This window comes from Numenius arquata, chromosome 1 (assembly GCF_964106895.1).
Source record: "Numenius arquata chromosome 1, bNumArq3.hap1.1, whole genome shotgun sequence".
NCBI lineage: Eukaryota > Metazoa > Chordata > Aves > Charadriiformes > Scolopacidae > Numenius > Numenius arquata.
The window spans coordinates 69,071,010-69,086,202 of NC_133576.1; the positions used below are offsets into that span (position 1 = coordinate 69,071,010).

Here is a 15,193-nt window from a genome sequence, read left to right on the forward strand (position 1 = left end):
GCATGATATTTCTTCTTCAATGTCTCTAAAAAGTGTGAAGTTGCTGGTGTTCATTTTTAAGTGCTTGCAATAAATGACCGCTATAGGTTAGAAAAGAAACTAGTTCAAAGGAGCTTGTCTGATCTTTAGCAACACGGTAATTTGCTCACAAGCTTGGCCTTTTCCACATAAGTAAAGTAAAATCAGTATTTCACATTTCACACAGATTAAACACCAGCCTACAGAATCAGCATCAAAAGCAATAAACTGTTTCATACCTGAGCAGACTTTCTGAGAGACCAGAGAATGAAGATCCTGTTTAAAAGATACTTCTTTTTAGTTCAAATGAGTTCTGCATCCAGACAGCTCCAGTCATCGTGTTTGAAAGAGAAGAACAATGGGAACAAGGAGCTCTGAAGTACCTTGGTAAAACTCCAAAGTCTATTTCCATCCCAAGGACCAAACCTTTCAGTTTGCCTTTTCAGGCAAAACCCCCACGTATTTCAATTGGATTTTCCTCTGTCACGTAGGATTTCACTTTCTCAGTGACACCTGGATTTCTTCAGCATGACAGACAGAAAGCACTATTTTCTAATATTCCAGAATGTAAAATTAAGAAAGCAAAACTGTAAAAGCAAAATCACAAGTGCAAAGAAGGTCTGTTACTGTAGATCTATGGTTGGGCAGTGATGGATTGACATGTGTGGGATAGATGCTCAATGCTTTTCCAGACAAAACACTTATTGAATGCATTTTCTGGGTACATAATGGCTTGGATGATCTGTTCTGTTATACGGGTATTAGCAGTCCAGAGTATATTTCAGCTCTGGGGTCAAGAGGTGTGACCTGGCCGCATGCCAATGTCACATGGGGCTGAGACCGAGATTATATAGCAGTTTCCACAGAAAGCCAATGCAGACACATGGGTCAGATGCAGCCTGCAACACGTTCTAGCAGGACCCCAAGCACAAAAACTACATGCTCCGGCAAATATTTGTAGGGCGTATCCCAATCCTATGCTTCCTTGGTGAGCTTGGCACTGGGGATAGTGGTTGTCTCAGAAGACAAACAAGCTATAGTACTTTTAAACTCTGGGTTCAAACACAATTCATCCCCGCTTTGGTACTAAATTAACATTTTCATCCTCTTCTCAACTACAGCCTTCAATAGTCAATGCCTCCCACGTCCTTTTCCTTCTGCCCCCTCTGACACTCCTCGGAAGTAAGGCAGGGAGCAAGACCCAAAACACAGGAATTAAATTTCCACCTAATACTAAAACCAGGCAATTCCCTGGGACAAGGCATTGTGAGACAGCTTAAACTCTCCTTCTTTTCCCCCACCCCCTCTTATTTCTGTGTTTTCCTGCAAAGGGCAGTCAGCCAAGCATCTGGTGTCTATATTCTGATGAAAAAAATATTGTGATTTGTATAATCTTATCTTTCTGGTAAGGACATACTGCAGGGTAGGTCCCACCAGCTACAGGAGGTTGAAGCTGGTATAGCTGTTTCTGAGGCAGCAAGAGCTAGAGTAAAACGAATATTGCTGCTGAGGAAAGGAGGGGAGCCAGACTTCTAACACCTGAGCTAAGAGAGATTGGAGCTATGGTTGATGACTTTACTTCTCAAGCTAAATAAGGTTTCATCTTTAAGCAGACACCCCTCGGGAATGCCCTCTTTTTCAAATTAAAACCTCCCCAGACAACAGTATTACTAATGCAGCTGTATAAAAATACTGGGTGTGGAAAGCTGCATATTGTACGCTAATTACTTGAGACTTCAACTTTTCAATTATGTCATGATGACCTTTTAAAAATCATTTATTGACTGGAAAAAATATGGATAGCTGGTTGGACCTGATTTCACCAAGGTGCCGCTGCAGTGCTAATAACCAAACCATACTTTGTATTCAAGGAATGAGCTGTTTACATAGGAAAGTAATTGTGACATTAAAATGCCAAAGGAAAAAAAAAAAAGTAAATTGAATTTGTCACCCTGTAGTATAATCCAAGGGTAAAGTGAGTTTCTGGCATGAAATAAGTTTCTCTTGGAAAAATAGAGTATCTCCTCTTGAAAGCAGTATTACCGATTGGGCATTGTGCGGTCCCTTGTTTTAGAAAAACATGTGCTGTGTTGGCGCTGGGACTGCTTGTCAGATATTTTTTTTTAGCCATGTCAGGTTCATAACTGCAGATGCCTGCACCCTTCCAAGCATTATTAAGCATGTCACATTAATTGCACAAAGTCATTTTGCTCTGCTCAGCAAGTCAGACTTCTATATATATCTTGGAAAAATAATGTAGGCATGTGGTCAGAAAAACAGCTGTCAGTCAGGCTTCTCTTTTACAACCGAAACAACAGTTAACCCAAACCTCCATAGCTATGTGATGCAAGGCAGTTTCAGCTGCACTGCGTGCTGCAGAACATACCAAGATGTCCCCGTGAAATCTCTGAGTAAACAAAAGCACTGCTCCTAAGCATCTTTCACAACTACAGCAACTGGTCTCGACTTCTTCCTGAAACCAGACACCATGTCAGGAACCAGGGCCAGGCTGCGAATGTAGAAAAGCGCGTGATACAACACAGCAGAGAGAAAAAGGCAGAAAAAAAATGGGTTGGAAATCTCTGCAGTGCTGGCATCCTCACGACACAGAACCAGAAAGAATGCAGAATGGCCAAAGAAAAGAGTGCTTCCAGTTTATCTGCAGAGATGACCAAAGGAAATACTGTGGAGACCTGCAACGAAGCACAAACCCCTCACCCCACGGGGAAGAGCAGAAATGTCTGTATTCTGCTCCTGCAAGAAGACTGGAGGAGGTAAGTGCGAGGCTGGCAGAAAGATGGTACACTGGACTTGGAGATGAAGGGGTGCACGAGCTGCTTCTCCTTTCACCCTATTTCTTTTCAGAGGCCATTGTTCTCGGCAAAGCATTGAGGGAAACAAGCCTCTTCCCTGACAAGCTTATTTCAGCAAAACACAGTGTGAAATCTCCCTCAGCTCTCAGGGAGGAACTGAAACACCCTCACCCGATCAAAATTAGTCTCTGAGCCAGAAGTGTGAACTGCTTCAAGATAACATGAACCTCCACATCACACCTTAACCAAGAGACCAGTTCATCTATTTGTGTGGGGAAAGAGGAGAGCAAGTATGCTTCTCAGGACCCAGAGTGCATGCATGGCCCTTCAGAAATGCCCATGGAAAAGTTCAATCCTTCAGGTTAAAATGAAGAGCTAAAGGTAAGTAAGTAGCTCAGCTCCTAGAATGAAATCTTGAAAAGCATTCTCAATACTATGTTCACTGATCACTCATCACCTTTTCGTTCTCCGATGGGAATTTAAGTTAATTGGAGGCATACCAGACATAAGTGAATGTCGAGTTTAGCCAAGGAACGAAGTAAACCTTTCAGAGTATTGCTTGCATTTAGCTTCTGTAATTTTCAAACTAATGTTTCTGTCTTGGGAAGAAAAAGAGCAGTAATTTGGTAGAGTTTAAACATTCTCCTTGTTATTCCTACCCACCAAAGCTAAGACTGGTTTCAGACATTAAAAATCAACACTGGCAAAAAACCACACCTGTATAAAAACACATGGGAGGTGGGAGGACTCACATATGGATCAATTCCAAAGGACTTTCAAAAGTGAAGTGCCTGTTTCCCTATTTCTACCTGCTTTGCTCATATCTGGCTCCACCAAGAGTTTTACCACAGCTCTCAGCACAAGGAGGGTCACATTTACTGTAAGTGGCAAAGGGCGCTGTGGCCAGAAGGGGTTGGACAGATTTTGGGGGCACATTACTAAACACTTTAAATTAGTTAACTCCTTACTATCATGACAGGAATGAGAAGAGAAAAGGTTAGAAGTGACACCCACTTCAGTTGTGACCTGCCTTCTCCTACACCCAGGGCTGTAGCTCAAAGCATCTTACTCGTCCGCTTGCCTGGCCATGCAGCCTCCACCACACTGTTTTAGATTCACTGCCTGCTTAAGATAAGATTACACTGTATTAAGCCAACTGACTTGCAGTCCCTTACGGACAGCCTTAAGAGCTCAAGTCCCCCTGTCTGCGTTGAAAATGAGGAGGTCTGAGTAAAGAGTGTTATCCCCACCTCCAAATTTCTACCAGGGAAAAAGAGAGGAATGGAAGAGAGGACACACCACCACAGTCCATCATCACCCAGTCACTACAGGGATTTTTTTATCTCCCAGTTGCCCAGACTAAGCTCTAACTCAGAACTTCGGTATTTCATTATATTGCTGATAATCTTTTTCCCTTCCTTATCTTTTTATCTGCAAAGGGAGGCACAAAGGTTTCAGCTATCAGCAAGTTGAAGCATTTGGCTTGGCTCCCAAAGGCTCCTAACACTTCAGTGTACTCCTTCTGTCCAAAGAGGATTAACTAAGGTAGATTGCTCACAAAAAGATGCCTATCATCTAAGGGGTTACACCTACAGAGCTTCACAATCTAGCTTTCACTCACATAATTATTTGAAATCAATACCAAAATAAGTATTATCAGGTCATTTGTATTGGGGTTTTCACATGAAATGAGAATAGGACACATGCAGTGTTCTGTGTGTGTTTACAAAGATGTCTCCAGAGAAAACGATTTTCTACAAAGATCTGAAGTGAGATATCAACATCTACTGAAATTAATATGCAGCAGTCTTGGCTGACGATGGCATTTGTCCAGCATCACAAGTAAAGGGTGAATGAGGCTGGAGATTCTATTTTTAATGTCCTTTTCCTCCTGCTGGAAACCACTGCCTGTTCCACACAACTTGTGCATGAGGCAAGTTGTATTTGTTTCCCTTCAGCAGTTAAAAAAAGACACTTGTTTCCAAACGTTCAGATGCTAAGATTAGATTTTCTGCAGGGCTTCCACTTAGCGACCAAGTTATTAGCTATAATTGTTGATTTTAACGTTTTCACCGAACATTCCTTCAGTCACACAAGTGAAGCATTTCACTGGAGCCTGCTTTGTGGAGGGGATCGCTGCAAAATACAGTCTCACCACTTGTTCTGCTCAGCTGCACGTCCACACCCAGGCCCTAGAGCTGCAGCAGGGATTAGCGAGGAAGCAGGGAGGGAGTGGTGGCTTTCCCACTGGGAATTCCAATCAGATTTCTCCAGATTCGGAGTCTGCCCAGCTAGGCAGATCCAGTTGCTTTCTAGCAGCTGGCTGTAGCAATGTGAAGTAGCTGAAAGCACTCAAGGCAGCAGAAGCATTTCTCTACCCTAATATCTGAGCACTTCAGAATACGTAACATACATAAATGAGGCAGGAAAGTACAATTAATCCCTTTGTAACAGAAACAACTTGGGCACACCGATGGACACAGTTAATCTACAGCTAGTCAAGCTACTTCAGAGTGAAAAAAAGAAAGTTGCAAGCACATGATATAAAAACTAAGAGTGATTTAATACTTCCCCCAAAATAGCAATTTATTCCCAGTAGAATCAAAGTGGAATCCATCACGCAGCTTGGTCACCCGTGCAACACTGCTATAGAGCAATTTGCTCTGGGTATATTTCTTAATGTATTATTCTTTGCATGTCCACAGCCCATGCGATTTGGCCCACACCTCCTCAAAGCAGAAGGAAGGCTGGATCTTTTCATACCTGTGTCCTATTCTGAGAATATCCTTTCCATATCTCCAATGCAATCCAGCCAATGCAATACACAAACCCCAGCATCCACACCAGCTGGATCCATCCTGCACATGTCCTCTGTCTGCAATCATCTGCCTCTTCCTCATGATTGCATTGGTTTCTTCAGAGGAAAACCCATGATGTGTCTAAGCAATATTACCTCAGAGCAGTAATGGGCCATGAGCTGCCCGTTACTAACCAGGGACAAGATCTCAGGATCGCAATCATAGTTCCATGGGAAAAAATGCACCTGATGCTCAGCAAGGGCCAAAAAAAAGACCTCTAAACCAAGTGTCAGCTACTATTTGGAAAGAGAGAGAGGTAAAAAAGAGCACCATTGTATAAATCCACAGTGTCCCTATCTTGGATAGTTTGAGTAGTGCTGGTCCCTTCTGCTGTAAGAATACAAGAAGATGACCAAATGCCCTGGTAAGAGTTATGGAGACAGTTTCCATGCAAGCAAGGATGGACTGGGATATATTCAGGGAAGGGCTTTAAAAGCATCATCTAAGCATGCAGTGATAAAATTGGGAAGGCCAAAGCTAGGCCAAAGTTGAAACTGGTTAGGGATGTGAAGGGCAGTAAGAGCATCTGTAGGTACATCAGCAGCAAAAGGAGGACTAAGGAAACTGTGGTGTTGCTGCCTAATGGGGCAGAGCACCCAGTGGCACAGGACACGGAAAAGACTATGTCAGTGCTGTCACTACCAGCCAGGTGGGGTCTTGGAGTCCCAAATCCCTCCAGGTAGTAGCAAAGCTTGGGGGAGAAAGGTGCTGCTCACAGAAGAGGAGGATGAAGTTAGGGACTACTTAGACAAATTGGACATATGTAAGTTCATGGGATCAAAAAGGGAGCAACCAAGCACACTGAGATCTGGTCAACGTCATTGTGAGGCCACCTTCTGTCATCTCTGAATGATCGTGGTGTTCATGGGAGGTCCCTGAGGGTCGGAGGCAAGGAGGATCTGAGGAACTTATGGGGGAGCAGCTTCACCTGAAACTCTGGGAGATTATTTCCAGGCTCAGCCAGAGCAGGAACATGACTGGGAAGAGCCAGCATAGACTTACCAAAAGCAAATCATGCCTGACCAGCCTGAGCCCCTCTGCGATGAAAAGCCTAGCTCTGTAGGCACGCAGAGAGCAGAAGATGTTGCTTACTCAAACTTTAGCCTGTGATATGCTTCCCCATAGCATCCGCATAATCAAGCAGGAGGTACGGACTGGACACGTGGGCTCTGCAACAGAGCAAGGGAAAAGCAGCGAGAGAGTGCACCTTCCAGATCCAGTTTTCTCAGTATTATTATTTCTGAGGTGACAGGAAAGCTCATGGCATAATAAACTTTGTCCTGGATCTGAAATTTTAATACATTGAAGTTGGCAGATTTCGCTGCTGCGTGGGAGGGAGCCTCCAGATGCAGAAGTCAGCATTCACTCTCAGCGACTATTTTTAGATGAATAGCGACGTCCATCTGAGCGCCGCCACGCACCCTGCTCTCAGACCACACCGCAGGAGAAGAGCACTTCATTAAGTCTTAATATTTCAATTACACACCTGCCCACCATATTCCTTGTGAGTACCAGAACTCCCTGTGCTGATTTATAAGGATGTGGTCCACTGGTCTCATCAGCTACTATTACCCTGTAGGTCTTCCAAAATCCTGCTAAAAACTGTAATGCATCCATCGCTTCTTAAAGATCTTAAAACACCCATTTCCTGGCCCCGGAACAAATACTTGGCTTCAGTATCACGCTTTTGAGGATTTACGTTTATGGTTTTAACAGCTTATTTTAACATCTAAGAACTTCTCATTCTTCCAGATTATACTTACAATAAATATATTAAAAAAAAAAAAAAAAAAAGTATACTTTCTGCCAGGGTAGAACTACCTCTATTTAATTCCCTTTATTGAGGGATAATACAAAAAAGATTTAGATCTGCTTTCCTTTTTCTTTCTACTTACTCCTCCTCCCCCCCCCCCGGTTGTAGCTACACATTTTTAATGCCTTTAAGGAGCCAACGTGCCAGAAAGTCGAATTTTGCTCACGTTGCCCAATTCCGAAATTATTCGACCCAGCTGCTTCCCACACCAACCTGCCAAAACGCAAATTTTACTTGTCTTTTTAAACTCCCTCGAAGCAAAAAAAAAAAGATACAGATGCGCCCCGCATATGCCCACACGTCTCCATACACCTGTGTGCCCCCTGTGTGTACGCATGTGCTCACGTACATGTATGTGGCCATACGTACGTGCACGTGCACACTTACTTATGTACGTGGGCGCGCAGCGCGCGACCCCGCCCGGTGGGAGTGTGGGGGGGCGGGCTCGCCCCTCCCTCCCTCCCTCCCTCCCTTCCCCCCTGCCCCCCTTCCCCCACTCCCCCTCCCCCCGCGCACGCGCGGCCCCGAGCTCCGCCCTGCTGCCCGGCGTGTCACCGGCTGGCGGAGCGCCGCTCCACAGCGAGGGGAGCCCTTGCCCCGCTGCCCTCTTCCAAGATGGCGGTTCCCGCCTCACGCCTGCAAGTACGCAGGCGTCGCTTCGCCTGCCTTCCGCCGGGCGCCGCGGATGAAAGAGGCAGGAAGGAACCGGCCCCGGGAACTCTATGGTTACGCGCGGTGGGTAGCGTGGCGCAGCCGCCTCATCCGCCCGCCCCTCAGGGCCCCCCCCCCCCCCACCCCCTCCCGCGTTGCACGCCGGGACACAGTGGGTCCTCCTTCCTGCCCACCCCCGCCCGCCGACAGTCCTCCGAGCCTGCGCCGCGCCGATATCCGCGTTGCTCCCAAGATGGTGGCGCGGGGCTCGGGCTGAGAGCGAAGGAGTTCGGCGAGAGGAGGCGCTACCCGCGGGCCCGGCCCGCTCTACTGCCCCGCCGGCCAAGGCCGCTTGCCTCTCCCTTCCCCGCCCCGCCAGGCCGCGGCCCCGTCTCTCTCCGCCCCGACGGCTCCACTGGCAGCAGCAGCAGCAGCGGCGCCTCCTCATCCTCCTCCTCGCCTGCGGCCCGGCCCCGAGCGCGGCGCGGCCCCCGCATGAGCCCAGGCGGCGGCGGCGGGAGCGACCGGGAGCAGCAGGCCGAGGCGCCCAGGTCGGTAGGCGCTGCGCTGCGCAGCGCCCGGACCGGGGGAGAGCCGGGAGCGGGGGGATGGCGCCCGTCTGACGCCGGCCCTGAAGGGGAGGGGGCCGGGAGGCGGCCCTGCCCGCTTCCCTCCGCCCGGCAGATCCCACGCCTGGGGTGGGGGAGGCGGCCGGGCTGCGTGGTCTCGGTGGTCCTCTCCCTCCTCGCCGTCAGGCACATGGGTGTGGGGCCGCCCCGTCCCTCCCCAGAAGCGGGAAGGCCGGGCGAGCGACTCTAGGCTTCAGCCCGCCCCCCCTGGGGAAACGGGGATTGCTGGGCGACCTTGGGTGAACCCACCCTGCCTCCGCTTCATTTTGCCGGCTCGGCTCGTTGCAGCGGCGGTGCTCGCTGCCCGGGGCTGCTGTGGACACCGAGCGCCTCGGTGCCTTTGGTGTGGCCGGCTGTGGCAGTCGGGGAGGTGCGGGTATGTCAAGCGCTGCGAGGGGGCATAACTACTGTGCAAGGCCTGCTTAACGAAGTAGGCATGTTCACTTGTTGGTGTTGCCTTCTATCCGGTCGGAAGAGTTGGATCTGCTCACCTGTGAACAGGCTGTCTTGCTGATAAGTGTCATCTGTCACTCCTGGCTGCAAGACTTGCTTGGTTTCAGTTTTTCGGTGTACCCCCCGTATTTGTTTTAAAGGAACGCTATGGGTTGTTATGGTTCACAGTCGATCTGTAAATCAGATGTCTAAGATGATGTGACACAGTCATTCAGAAGTTACTACTGCTTAGGAAACAAAACATGTTCCACAACTCTCCTTTAAGTGGCAAGAACCTGTAATCTGTAGAGTTGTAGTTACGCTTTTTTTTCTATAGTTAATGGAAATATTTGTTTGTGTTTCCTTCTGTGTAAGCAATGTTTTAATTCTGAGACAAAGCCCGTGGCTTGCACATCACTTCAGGGAAGGTCCCTCTGTGTCTGTATGGAAACTTCCCTACGTCAGTAGGAGACTGTGCAAACCTGAGCTTCTGGGAGAATCAGCTTGTCAGATTAGTTTTACCGTCCCCCTTGCATGTCTACCAAAAAGTTCTTCAGTGGGAAATTGCACCTGATTTTAGCTTTGATTTCCAAAGGAAGTAAGACCTACATGTTTGTATTGTCAGTTTATCTTTCCTTTTTTTTTTTTTTTGACTGGTTTGAAAGGGAGAGGTTTAAAAGATAAGATTAAGTTCCTAATTCATGCAAATAACATCCAGTTAGAGATTCCCTGCTAAGGGAGAACCTGAACTCGAAGTTTAACTCCACTGTTAGACATCTATGACTGGGTGGGAGAGTAACGGAGATGGTGAGAGAGGTACCTCTTGATAAGAATGAAAACTGCTGGAAAATGGGCTTTACAGTTTTCACAAACTGCTTAGTTTGTGTGGTGGCACTAAATACTCAATGCCCTTCTATTTTGGAAACAGTTAAAGGTACTTTTTTTTTCATTTGAAAATACTGTGAAACTCAGTGTAATGAGTGTGTTGAGTTGAAAATATGTGCATTACCAAATTGCTATGGATATTCAATAGTTTTGCTCACATACATTTACAACAGATGCAGTGTGCAGTGTTTATGATGTGTCTTTGTAACAATAATGTTCTGTCAATTCAATACAGACAAACCTTGGAAGAAAAGCGAGACCACTACTTGAGTTTACAGTGCCAAAAAATACCTTTAATTTAAATTACTTCCATACAATATTACAGATATTTCATCTCTCTCTTAAGAATACCTTCCATTCCACCCGAAATGCTTGCTGTTTAATGTGGCATCTTTCACACTGGCATTAACAAGCTCTTTTTCCATTTACCAGAGTTGTTTGCTATTTCACCTCTCTGGAATATCCTGAGTATCTCCCAAGAATTTAGAAATAAAAGCACCAAGCTAGATTGCAAAATAGATAGTTTTATTGGGGGTTTTTAGGGGTGTGATTGTGTGACTGTGTAAAAAAACATGATTGAAGTAAGGGCAGGCTTGAAAAAGCAGAGATGTTTTAACTTTTTCACATCAGTGAGTTCCAAAGCCTATATCTCTCAGTCCAGGTCCTCTTCAGAACTCTAACATCATGTGTTTTGTCCTATTTTTAATAGCAAACAAAACTTTTAGTTTTTTTGTAATTACTGCTGCTGCTTAAAGGCATATGCAAATGATGATTCTTTTGTGAATGGAATTTAAAACTCTGCATATTTGTTAAATTCATGTAGGGATATTCTCAGCTTGTTGGAGTCTTTGTTAGAGCACCTTGAGTTTGTACCTGTTCTCATTGACTTGAGAAGATAAAACAGATTCTCTTTCTTTTCATTTAACTTCACTTTTTGTAGGAGAAAACCTGCTTTGGAAATATGACATGTACCCTGGTGTAAAATCATGCGTATTTCATTATGAATATGTGCTTTGTTGACATGTTCTTCACTAGTTCGTTATGAATTCACAGGTTCTACTTAACCAAATACATAACTGGGTAGGGGAAATATCTTTGAGTCAAGTTTTAATAGTCATAGGCAAATTTAATTGTGAACGTGTTTAAGCATATAACATTTTGTATAAACAATAATTAGTGTAGTACATGATATGACACGGAACAAATTTAGTGTTTACACTTTTGTAAATATGTATCATCTTAGTTTTTGCTATAGGAAAGATAGTGGATTTTTATTTATTTTTTATGCCTCTGCTGCTTTTGGTTTTAGTTTGCTTAGTGAATGTCCAGAGAGAATTCATCTCCTTTTAAATGCAGGAAATGTCTTTCTTCTTCCCCACACCAGTGTATTCATACACCTGCAGGTAAAAGCCACTAGTTCTTAAAAATAGAGCATGGAATTGAGGGACAGGAGGAGAGAATTCCTAAAGTATGTAGGCGTGTATCTCATTTCCAGTATCAGTCTTAATTTCTGGTACTGTGGGCCAGGTCTTTGCTTCACTTTAGTTAATGAATTTATATTGATTTTTAAACAAAGGAGGTATGTTTTCCACTTTTACTGAAGTATCCAGCATATTTTGGGTAGTTGTGAGTTTTATAGAGAAGCAGCGTTGAAAGATTTTCTGTCATTAATCAAGTTCTCATTTGTACGTGGAAGGAGAGGGGTAATACATTTGCTATTGAAATGTGTAACAAGTAATTTAGAATATGATACTTTTAAAAAAAATAATCTTTTCTCCTCCCTTCCTCCCGCCCAGTGCTATAAGCTTTGCTAAATAGTTGATTCCCAGACACAACAGCAATGAGTAAATCGCATGTTTGAAGTGACTTTTGTCACCTTAAATGCTTTGACCTTAACATTTATTGCATTAACTTCCTGTATTTACAGGCAGTGCCTGACAGCCTTGTAAGGCTGTATTGCCCATAAATGAAAGTTTGAAAAAAAGCTAGTTGATACAAATAGTAATGTGTGTAACATATCTGGTTGGTTAGCAGAAAGTCAGCAAATACAGTGGAAAGGTAATATTTTGTCACGAAGCAACACTTCAGTAGCTATACCAGCTGGTGAGACATTTCTTCAGAAAAATAACCTCATATGAGAAATATAAAAAAAGATAAAATCAAATAAGGTTGAGATCCAGGATTCATGCTTAGCAATGTAGCATGTGAACAAGTAGCACTTGAAATTGCTGTTTTTGAATAGTTCCACCTTCTTGTGGTTAGGAGTGACAGAACTTAGTGACAACAAAATAACTTACTGGTTGCAAAATTACATTATAAATTAAATATTACCATAGTGTTCTGTCTCACAAATACTCTTATGAATGAATCTCTTAAAGGAAGCATTAACTACTTCTTACTTTTAATAGGTTGAGCCTGCTTCCCTGTATTATGCAAACTGCTGAATGGAGGAAGGGGGCAGAAGTCAGTCTTTACCCATACTCCTTCCGTTACCATCCTGCATGGTTCTTTACCCATGTTTTACAGGGTGGTGAAGAATTAGGAGAAGCTGCAGTTGTTCAGCTGAGTGGAACTAAATGGGTGGCTTCCCTCTGGACCCTCACTTCACTGTCTTAGGTAAGAGGGCTGACCTGCTTCTTCTGAAGCAACTTGCATTTCTTAAGAGGTATGTGTGCTTTAAGAGAAACTTCTAGTTAGTAAAGCAGAGGTTTGGACTCTTTACAAACATGCTCTGTGTTCACATACTTTACCTTTAAGAATCATGCCTATCTTGTGTAGTATGTCGATAGTGGGACTGTACCAGAGGTGAATTACAGCAGTGATGTTTTAGCACAAACTTAAATTAATATACCAGTTGGCTGCTCAATATGGAGAGTGCTACTTTTTTTCATGTTCAATCCTTGTATGCCATAATTTCAAAGCTGTGGCCTAAGTAACTAAATAATGCAAAATTTAAGTGTCTCAAAAACTGTAAGGCACAGTATCTCAGTTTGAAACCTGATGGAAGTTTGGCCTTGGTGGCCTTGCTCCCACCAATGGGATCAGAAGCAGAAAATCATGGAACCTGCATTTGAGTTTGGTGATTGTTGCATAATTGTCTATCAGTGATTAGTCTGCATTATTTGCTTTTCATTCTGGAGTCCCATGAGGACTGTGACGGGATTTCTGCTGACTTGACCAAGCTAGAGTTCTAGGGGTGAAGCTAGTTCTTCATCTCTACTTCATAGAGGAGACCATGCTCTTACTTGCTTTGGTGCACCCCTTTTTGGACTTGTTGATACTTCCTTACTAATCATTAGACCAGAGAAACTGGTGACATGAGGGGATTAGAATGACAAACAAACAGCCCCTCTCCCTTACCTTTCGGAGCTGTGTGCAGGGGAGGCACGAGAGCTATCTGTAACATGTTGCCAAGCTTGTGTGGTGCTGAGAGATGCCAGACTTGTCCAGGCAGCCAGGCTCTGGCACTACTTGTGTACTCCTGCTCTGGTATGCTCTGTGGGACCCAGGTTGGAGCAGCTGCAGTTCAGCATGCTTGGGGTGTTAGAGGGTGGTGAAGTGGCTCTTAAAGGAGCTGAACTTCTAAAATGGGCTGCAGGTCAAAATGCTTCAGCAAGTGCTACCGTAGTTGTAGACTATTTTCTTATAGAAAACTAGGTTGAGGGAGGGTGATTCTACCCCTCTGCTCTGGTGAGACCCCACCTGGAGTACTGCATCCAGCTCTGGAGTCCTCAGCACAGGAAGGACATGGACCTGTTGGAACGGGTCCAGGAGAGTGCCACAAAGATGATCAGAGGGATGGAGCACCTCTCCTATGAAGACAGACTGAGAGAGTTGGGGTTGTTCAGCCTGGAGAAGAGAAGACTTCGGGGAGCCCTTATAGTGGCCTTCCAGTACCTAAAGGGGGCCTGCAGGAGAGATGGGGAGGGACTCTTTATCAGGGAGTGGAGTGACAGGACGAGAGGTAACAGTTTTAAACTGAAAGAAGGGAGATTCAGGCTAGATATTAGGAAGAAATTCTTTCCTGTGAGGGTGGTGAGGCACTGGAACAGGTTGCCCAGGGAAGCTGTGGATGCCCCATCTCTGGAAGTGTTTGAGGCCAGGCTGGATGGGGCTTTGAGCAACCTGGTCCAGTGGAAGGTGTCCCTGCCCATGGCAGGGGGGTTGGAACTTGATGGTCTTTAAGGTCCCTTAAAACTCGAACCATTCTATGATTCTTTTGCATCGTGGTTAGTCCTGTGTTTGAGCTCACTACTCTAATGTTTAAAATATTTTCATTTTACAGTATGGTATTCTTCATTGTCTTAAAAGGTATCAAAAACTTTCACAAAGCTAGATAATGCTGAAGAGATCTATCACTACTTCAGAATTTCTATTTCCAGTGTGATGTTTTCATCTTTCTTATTTGTATAGTCATATTCAGATAACGATTACTTTTTATTTCATAGTGAAATCTCATGTCTAAAGTCTTAGTGGTTAATATTGTGGTTTAATATGTGTATATACACCCGGTTTTATTTTTAGAAAGTCCAAGCTATACTAGCATACACTGGCTGCAGTAGCAGCACCTAGGTGTATTTCAGCTGTTGTAGCAAAACTTGCCTACTGTGGACCATAGAAATACATACTTACACTCCATACAACCTGCAAGTCCCATGAGAGTTCAAGGTCACAGGAGCTCTTAAGAGAGTGTATCACTTCTGTCAAATACTGGTATTTCTTGGTTGCAAAGGTTGAGCTGTTTAAAGTGGTGATAAATACTCTATTTGCACGGTTCCTATGACTTGAATGTCTTAGTGAAAGAAGGATGTTTGTGAAGACTTGGTTTTTTTTATTTGGCTAATGTTATATTAAGAATGTCAGTCATGGAAGAAAATTATTCTTATTTGAACTTACATATTTGAAACTGTGTGAGATCATCTATAATCTAGGTAAAATACCTACCGTTTTCTTTAGGGTAGTGCACTCAGAAATTTTTATTCTACTACTGTCTTGTGACAGTGAAAAAAAAAAGTGGAAAGCATTGTTTAAGCACCTGATAGAGGTGACTTCATGATGTCTTTCTTCAGGCTAGACATGAGAGTTGCAAGCTAT

General features: G+C 44.4%; 1 protein-coding gene across 1 annotated transcript in view; it reads left to right on the forward strand.

The window, feature by feature from the left end:
- Positions 1-8,394: 8,394 nt before the first annotated feature.
- Positions 8,395-15,193, forward strand: part of UBE3A (ubiquitin protein ligase E3A) — a 55,853-nt gene continuing 49,054 nt past the window's right edge. The window contains exon 1 of the mRNA XM_074144578.1: positions 8,395-8,704. The gene's annotated coding sequence lies outside the window, so the exon portion shown is untranslated. The remainder of the gene's footprint in view (positions 8,705-15,193) is intronic.